This window comes from Bubalus kerabau, chromosome 12 (assembly GCF_029407905.1).
Source record: "Bubalus kerabau isolate K-KA32 ecotype Philippines breed swamp buffalo chromosome 12, PCC_UOA_SB_1v2, whole genome shotgun sequence".
Taxonomy (NCBI): domain Eukaryota; kingdom Metazoa; phylum Chordata; class Mammalia; order Artiodactyla; family Bovidae; genus Bubalus; species Bubalus kerabau.
In genome coordinates, this window is record NC_073635.1 from 28,811,726 (window position 1) to 28,820,643 (window position 8,918).

An 8,918-nucleotide genomic window follows, 5' to 3' on the forward strand; every position below is an offset into this window, starting at 1 on the left:
TGAGCAGAGGGGAGGCAACTGTTTTGCATAAGGGCCAACTTAGGGGAGATAAACTTTTAAGGGCAGTATTTTTCTCCCTTGGTGGGACGTGCATAGAGATTTACCTGCTTTATTAATTAGAAGAATGTCTAGGAAGCAATTGCCACTGTTTTTCTGTCACACCCACCTACAAACGTTCAAATCTGGGTTGATTTTAGGAAAGATGCCATCAACTAAGCTTTCTAACTTCCCTGTCATCTCTTCCCTATCGGGAGAGCCAGCCCCTGGCTGTGAGCTACTCAATCCTGCTGCAGAGGGGTTTCTAAACCCCAGCCAGCCTCAGTACACGGAACACAGATCAACCCCATGCTTCCTGTTCCAGCTGCCATATACTCTTTAGATACTAACAGTTAAGGACCCCAGAATTCCACTAACAGCAAAATCCTGCAGTCATCTGGCAGATGTTAAAGAGCACAATGAATTAGGAACCTGTAGTTAGAGATGTTCAGGCGGATACACCCTTTTCACCAGACATTCTAGTCCTTCATCGCCAAATTAACCCAGATCTCAAGACCCTGGGGATCAAACCCTGCCAGGTGTATGCCTCCTTTGTAAATATGCTCCACTGAGAGGAGGAGGTGAAAGGGGGAGGGGGGAGAAAAGGGGAGGGGGGAGAAAAGGGGAGGGGGGAGAAAAGGGGAGGGGGGAGAAAAGGGGAGGGGGAGGAAGAAGGGAGAGAGAAAGGGGGAAGAGGGAAGAGGGCACATTTGTGGTGCTTAGCTTAACCACATCATCAGAATCAAGACATACATTCAAAACAACGCTGTGTTCATCTCTACCTCACGTGTGCACACACGCTCACAAGACTAGTGTCTTAACTGGAAGAGAGTTATGACAAGGGAACTTTCAAAAGGCTTCTGCTTTTATTTGCATTTCCGGAGCTTTTCTCTTTCAGTAGGTATAAGAGGCACTGCTGAGAAGCAGATCATTTGTCAGCGAGCCCTTTAATTTAGGCAGTGTTTACCTGATGCACACGTTACACGAAGACAGAGCCCGTGTCCGCTGTCTGAGCTCAGAGCTGAGAAAGGCGAGGTGCTGAAAAGGTGTGATGCAAAAGGCTGTACCCGTGCTAGGGGGACAGCCTCTGATCAAAGCCGCATCCCGGTACTGAGCTGGGACTGTGCGATGCTGAGTGCTTCTCGCTTGATGCCAGGTATTCCTCTATGAGTACAAGTGGGCAGTGCTAAGTGCTGGTTCCTCCTATACCACTGCCCCACCGAATGCTCACACTCTTGTCGCCTGATAAGACGTGCACTGAATGCAGCCATACATCTGACATTCTCCTCTCTGCCTGCTGTTTCCCTTAGGTCAGGTTGTTGGAAGCTTTCTGCTTCTCCTCCTGCCTCTGGTTCTGCCCCCAGAGACCTCCTATGAACTGCAGGAAACCCAGAAGAGAGCAGAGCCAAACTGGCCCCTCCCTGGGGATCAAAAGTTAAGTGCCATCTCCTGCTCTCCGGAGACCTGCCTGTCAAGCTCTGGAAGTGAGTTTGAAGACCAAAGGAGCCTTGCCCCAGAGGCCTTTGCCCTTCACTGTAAATTCTTAGCCCTCATGTCCTGTGTCTGTGGTTCAACAAATATTTCAGTTCAAGCTGCTGATATAGGAGCAGATCCCTTGCTCCTTATGTGGTCAGAGCCAAAAGATTCTTGAAAGAGAAAATAAATCAGGTTGTTCCCAGAGCTCACCCTTGATTAGCTGCAAATGTAACTAATTAGTTCATGAATCAGTCTCAGGCAAAGGTGAGAGCCCTTGAATTTGGATCTGAAGTGTCCTCACAAACAAGGGGAGTGGGCACATTGCCCACTGTGAAGCTCCCCCTGAACCTCGAGCTTCCTGTCATTCCATCAGTCACAGATGACTCGAGTTACAGTCAACAAAAGGTTGCAAGAAAACTGAGTCAAGAGTTCAGCAGAGGAGTTACAAAAAGACTAAGGCTGTCAATAAAATCTTATCCTGAGATTTAAGGGATGAAAGGAAGCAGCAGGAATCTGCAGACGTGTTGCTGATTAGCACAGTTACATGAGTGGGAATAACCCCTCTGCACCGGGAGGTCTAACAGTACCATAGGGACCATGAAGGAGGAACCTCACCTTCACCCCAGTGGAGCAGCTACACTCTGAGAGTGGGAACTGTCTGCCCCATGTTGCATCTCCACCTGCAGTCACCCCAGTGCCCACCCGCAGTGCCCTCCATCCGTGGCACTGAATTGAGACCCACACTGAGTAGCTCCACGGGACATGCAACCTTAGACTTCAGTCCAAGCCTTTTTAATACACTATGTCCTTAGCATTGTGTTTTGGTGCCCTAAAGAAAAAATAATTATGAGGTTTGAGCCCAGCTTCTAGTTTAATTAAGAAGACAAGGTTAGTCCATGAGATGTCAGAGAATGATATTAGGCAATGTTTAATTAATTGCTAAATTGTGCAGAACAGAGTTGATTGGCAAGGAAACCAGGAGATGGAAGTGAGAACTGAGAAACTGCTGGCTCCCACGTTAGACCTTTCACCTGTGTGGTTCCTGCCACCTGCCATTTTTTCCACTTAGCTAACTGCATCACCAAGGAACATGAGCAAAACTTGAGACTTGAAAATAACAGATGGAGGGGCAGAAAGAATGAAGAAGGGATCCCAAGTCTAGAGGCTGATTAAAGAGCGACCAAGAGGAGATAACTAAGCAAGAGGAGCTGCACTAGGGGGATCGAGGGAGAAGGTAAAGAGTTCAGTCTTGCCGTTCTAGCAACAAAGGTCACGGGGAGTGTATCAGTTATCTATTGCTAGGTAACAAATTACCCCCAAACTCAGTGGCTTCAACAGCATGCATTCATTATCTCACAATTTCTGCGGGTCAGGAATTGGGCACAGCTGAGTCCTTCTCCTTGGGGTTTAGAGCTGTGCTCGAGGAGTCGGCTGACCTGGGTTTTCATCTGAAGGCTTGGGGTGGGGACTAGGGCAGGGGCACTTACAAGCTTATTCCAGTGTCTGGTATCAGGATTCAGTTCACGGGCTGTTGTGTGTTGAAGCCCCATGTTCTTGCTGGCTGTTGGATGGAGGTCACTCTCAGTCCCTTGCCACATGGGCCTGTTCCCTATGTGGCACCTTCACCAAACTGGGCAAACCACAAAGGCAAGAGGGAGAGTCTGCTAACAAGGTGGAGGTCACACTTATTTGTAACTAATCACAAAAGTGATACCCTCCAATATTGCTATATGATATCTGTCAGAAGCAGGTTACTCAGGAGGGTACAATCATACACAGTCATGAGTACCAGGAGGCATGGATCACTGGGCTCTGTCTTAGAGGATTGTGGAACTGAAGTTGAAGAACAAGAGAAGATTCATCTAAATGGAGAGGAGGGTTAGATAATTAAAAGGAAAGAGTATTTCATATATAATATGTTTGTGTATATATGTATGTATATATTGCCTGGAGGATCATTCACATTTAAAAATGAGAACAGAGAGGTAGGGAAAACTACAAAATGGGACAAAGGAAAATTGAGAGGATAATTTCACCAAATCAGAGATTATCACTTTCTTCTAAATCTAGGAGGAAAGTCACCTCCTCCAGGAAGCCCTCTTAGATTGATTTGGCTATACCTGATCCTCTACTAGATACTGGTTCATTACAGAGTCTCCAAGACGCTTACAAGTTAGGAAGTTAAGACAAATTCATAAATAAAATTGTATAAGATAGAAAGCAATAGTGGTAGGAGAGTGGTACACACGAGATGGGAGCCACAGAACAGCTTAGTGGGAGAGACTGCTTCTCCTGGGAAAATTAGACTTCTGTATGTATCAGGCCAGTCTATGGGTTGTTTTTATTTTAACTCTTATTGCCATGCACAGTTTTTGTGCCTCTGGGATGCCTCCCCAGCTGGGTCACGTGGCTAAGTGTAGGCAGAGCCCACATTTTCGAGACCCTTCCTACATTCCTTGGGGTCCAGATGATGTCCCACATTGGCCAGTTCTCTGGAACTGCCTGCTGAAGACAAAATTTCCTCTTGTATCGTCTAACTAGCAGAAACACAGGACACAGAAGAATGCCTGAGAATAACTGCAGCATTTGAAATACGCTTCCAGCATTTTAAAGTCACTAGGCTCTTAGCAGACAAAGGCCTTCATTGGAAGAAATTATTTCTTTCCCCTAGCAGGCTAAGTGATGCTTTTGGTGAATCACTTCTTTACTCAGTTTTTAGATTGCATTTCACAAAATCACCTCAGGGGCAAATCTCTCCAAATGAAACTGTTAATAAGACTAGATAAAATCATGGCAGCTTTTCCAACCATCCCTGGAGGTCAACCACATCACAAGCCCAAGCTCAAACTCCATTTGTAAATCTCCTGCACCAGTTCTAGGGGGGTACACATGACCCACCTGTTCTTCTTCCTTTCTCTCTGGGTCCCTGGGTGCTACTTTGAAGAAAGCAGTTCCTGGAAATAAACATAAAAAGGCAAAACCACAGATAAAAGGAAAATAGGCATAGAGGGTCAAGTTTCTTCCGAGAAAGGGTTCCTGCTGACCCAGGGCAGAATTGAGGCAAGCATCACTCCCACAGCAGAGGCAGGAGGGCGAGAGTAATTTGCGGTCTGCCCCACGCAAAGCCGAGCAGACAGCAGTAGGTCTGTCCTCAGCAAAGGCTGCCTCTGAGTTGACCACTCCAATGATCTGCTCCCTCTCTGAGGCCTGGAGGGAGGCTAATAAGAATTGGCAAGTTGCCCACATCCAATTTATCAGTTCATTGATAATTCCTCTGGGCTGCCAGTGTATGTATTTATTTGACTCCAAATAGATCACAAAAATCAGCACTGAGATTTCTTTACCCTTTCTAACATTTCTTGAGGGAGGAGTAGAAATTTACTCTGAACAGTCTGGTGACCAAGGGTTAGTTTTCTCTTTTCTCCTAATACACAGGGGCCCTGGTCCACTCAAATTTGCCTCCCGGAGGTGAACTGCTGCACTGGCTGGCCCTGCCTGCTGCTTATCTAGTGCTTCAAGTCTCGAAGTGTAGTCTGTGGACCAGCAATATCAGCGTGACCTGAAACTTTGTAAAAATGTAGGCTCTCAGGCCCCACCCCACACCTGAAGAATCATATCCTGCAGTTTAACAAGACTCCCCAGAAGATTCACATGTGTGTGTGTGTGTGTGTGTGTTAGTCGCTCAGTTGTGTTGGACTCTTTGCAACCCCATGGACTGTAGCCCACCAGGCTCCTCTGTCCATGGGATTTCCCAGGCAAGAATACTGGACTGGGTTGCCATTTCCTTCTCCAGGGGATCTTCCTGACCCAGGGATTGAACCTGGGTCTCCTGCATTGTAGGCGGATTCTTTACTATCTGAGCCACCAGAGAAGCCCCAGAAAATTCATAGGCACCTTAAGCACTATTCTAGACCAGTAATTTCAGTCATAAGAATTTATTCTGAGGAAATCATAAGATGCACAGATATCTGTGTTCACTGAAGCATTGTTCATCAAGATAAAAATTGGAAACCCATCAAATGTATTGAAGCCATATTTACTGAATGCCTACTATGTGACACTGAGGAACCAGGAATGACAAAACAGATAAAAAAAAAAATACGTTGCTGGTTTTGTTTCAGATGGAACATTTCATAGTCATTTTTAAAATGTCCTTTTAAAAAACCATCCTACTGTTAGAGCCCTATTTCCTGCCCTCCAGGATGGCTCAATAGTTGTGATCCTCTCCAGGCAAACAGCTCATGAAGGCTGCCAGGCTGGGGCATTTCCCTTTACAAACAAATAAGCAAACACAGAAGGGTCTCCGCTGCTGGGGCACACTGGAATTGCATGTGAAACGAATCAAGATTCACTTCCAGGGCTTGTGCTGTAGGAACGTGACTGTTTGCTTTCCCCTTTCCCCTGATTTTCCCATCCCCCAGGACATAATCTACTCAACCTCAGCTGCATGTGGTCCCCTCTGCCTTATCTCTGCAATGCTGGGCAGATTTATGTCACTATATCTGTTGTTTGTGTGTGTGTGTGTTTTCCCTAAGAAGACAAGTCAGATAAGCATGTTCAATTTATAAAAATGTAACTTTATTCAACTACAGCCACAAGAAGAGTAATAAAGCCTGAGGAGAGGATCTTCCAAAGAAGATAGCAGTATTACCTTGCCAGCCCAGGGCTGGGGTTTATGGCTACTCTCAACAGTTGCCCATAAATCACTGCTTTGCTTAGTATTATCCAAACACAACAAAGGTTCTCAAGCAACGCTTCTTATAATAAGGTAAACTGTCAATGGCTATACGAAATAAAAAACAAAAACAAAAAAACACCCGACAGTACAATCCCCAGCCAGAGGAAAGTCTCCTTGTCTGTATCACAGCCATGGCCCAGGTGGTTCTACCTGCAGGGCTCACACATGGAGGCTACTCCCCACCCCCAACAGGAGCAGAGGTTGCCCCCCACCCCTGGCTTCTCAGGGAACATGGATGCTGAAATATTCAGTTCAGTGGCTCAGATCAGATCAGTCGCTCAGTCGTGTCCGACTCTTTGCGACCCCGTGTGTGCAACTTTTTGCGACCCCATGGACTGCAGCACACCAGGCTTCCCTGTCCACCACCAACTCCCAGAGATTGCTCAAAGTCATGTCCATTGAGTCATTACTGCCATCCAACCATTTCACCCTCTGTTGTCCCCTTCTCCTCATGCCTTCAATCTTTCCCAGCATCAGGGTCTTTTCTAAGGAGTCAGTTCTTCGCATCAGGTGGCCAAAGTATTACAGCTTCAGTTTCAGCATCAGTCTGAAAATATTAGACCAGCTGAAGTTCACCTTATTGGTTTCTTATCTAATTCCCTTCCTCGATCACTCAAACTTGTTTGGTCTGCTACAGCACTTCCAGTCTCTTTATTCTCACTTCATTATCTCCCATCTTTATTGATTAATCTCACTCATTGATTAATTCAACAATAAAGGCCCAGACTGTGTTGTGTGTCCACAAACTCTAATAAGCCAAGGAGCTCACATCCCATGTGCAGAGAAAGACATGTGAATTGAGCCGGACTGCCTCAGTGTCCGTGATGCCACCAGCATTGGGAAGCCATATTTATTTCGTAAGACTTAAAATGGCCTTTCCCAGTGGGGCCCCCTCCCGTCTCCAAAGCTTCTGTTTTGTCTGCTACTCATCCTTGGCTCTGGAGAAGGCAACGGCATTCCACTCCAGTACTCTTGCCTGGAAAATCCCATGGACAGAGGAGCCTGGGGGGCTGCAGTCTCTGGGGTCACTAAGAGTCGGACATGACTGAGTGACTTCACTTTCACTTTTCACTTTCCTGCATTGGAGAAGGAAATGGCAACCCACTCCAGTGTTCTTGCCTGGAGAATCCCAGGGACGGAGGAGCCTGGTGGGCTGCCGTCTATGGGGTCGCACAGAGTCGGACACGACTGAGGCAACAGCAGCAGCAGCAGCAGCAGCAGCATCTTTGGCTCTGAGTTTCAGCACCTACTGAATTCTCTCCCTTCATTGCTCCACCCGTGTGAGCTGTCCCCGGGCCATCTGCATCCTGTGACACACTCTGGACACCACCCTACCTGTGTCACTCTGAGAGGACCTCCGCCTGGCTCCCCGTCTCTCTCTGGCAGAAAAACTTGACTTTTCCCCACTTTTATCATGAAGAGTTCTTCCCCTGCCTGCCTGTCTCTCCAAGTCTTGTTATAAATCTGTGGCAATTTCCAGCTGTGGGCAGCACAAATTATAGTCTTTCAGCTGTTCTCTTCACCTGAGAGCTTCTCTGCAGAACGAGATAGTAGGGATTTTCCTTATCCATACTTTGGTTCATGACACATTTGCCCACACACATTCATACACACTCTCACACACTTATACCTACACTCATACATGCACACATGCACACTTTCTAGAAAGAGGAATGAAACTGAGTTAGGTTTTTTATCTTTCCCTTTCCCGCTATATACAGTTACAATGCAAATATGATGAGTGATACAGGCGGAGAGATTTTCCTCACAAAAGAAGATATCCAGATTGCTCACAAATGTATGAAAACGTAGCTTCATGAGTCATCAGGAAAATGAAAATGAAAATTACGGTGGCATACCATTACAGACACACCAGAATGGTTAAACAGAAAAGACAAACCATCTCAATTGTTGGCGAGAATATGAAGCCACTGGAATTCTCACAAAAGGCCAGTGGGAGTGAAACATGAAGCATGCACTTTGGAAAAGTAAAAGTGAAAGTCCCTTAGTCGTTGTCTGACTCTTTGCAACCCCCATGGACTATACAGTCCATGGAATTCTCCAGGCCAGAATATTGGAGTGGGTAGCCTTTCCCTTCTCCAGGGGATCTTTCCAACCCAGGGATTGAATCCAGGTCTCCCACATTGCAGGCGTATTCTTTACCAGATGAGTCACAAGGGAAGCCTGCACTTTGGAATACTGACACTATTTACTGAAGTCAAACATATACACATGCCAGTAATTCCACTCTTAGATTTATACCCAACAGAAACACATACAGATATATCAAAAGACACACACATCAGTACTTGTAGCAGCTGTATCTATAACAGCCAAAGCTGGAAACAATCCACATAAAATAAACTGTCAAATATTCATACAATGGAATATTATACAGCAACAAGAATGAACAAGCATTATAACACACAACAGCATGGAAGACTCGCACAACCATAATGTTAGGTGAATGAAACCAAACATAAAAACTACATACTGTATGCTTTTGAAATGGAGCAGGAACCTCTGGTCCTTGCCTTCACAATGTCCTCTGCCTGCCTTTTGTCTGTGGAAAACTTTAGTCAAAGAATAAGTTTAATCAGAGAAATGAGAGCATGCAGAAACAAAGGAAAACAGTCAAAGGAGACCGATAATAATAACATAGTCATTA

The 8,918-nt window shown here is 45.9% G+C and overlaps 1 long non-coding RNA gene across 1 annotated transcript; it reads left to right on the forward strand.

The window, feature by feature from the left end:
* The first annotated feature begins 697 nt into the window (after nt 1-697).
* Nucleotides 698-1,808, forward strand: LOC129624105 (uncharacterized). Its single transcript, XR_008700756.1, has 2 exons — nt 698-1,192; nt 1,347-1,808. It is a non-coding gene; the product is annotated as an uncharacterized LOC129624105 (long non-coding RNA).
* Nucleotides 1,809-8,918: the final 7,110 nt, after the last annotated feature.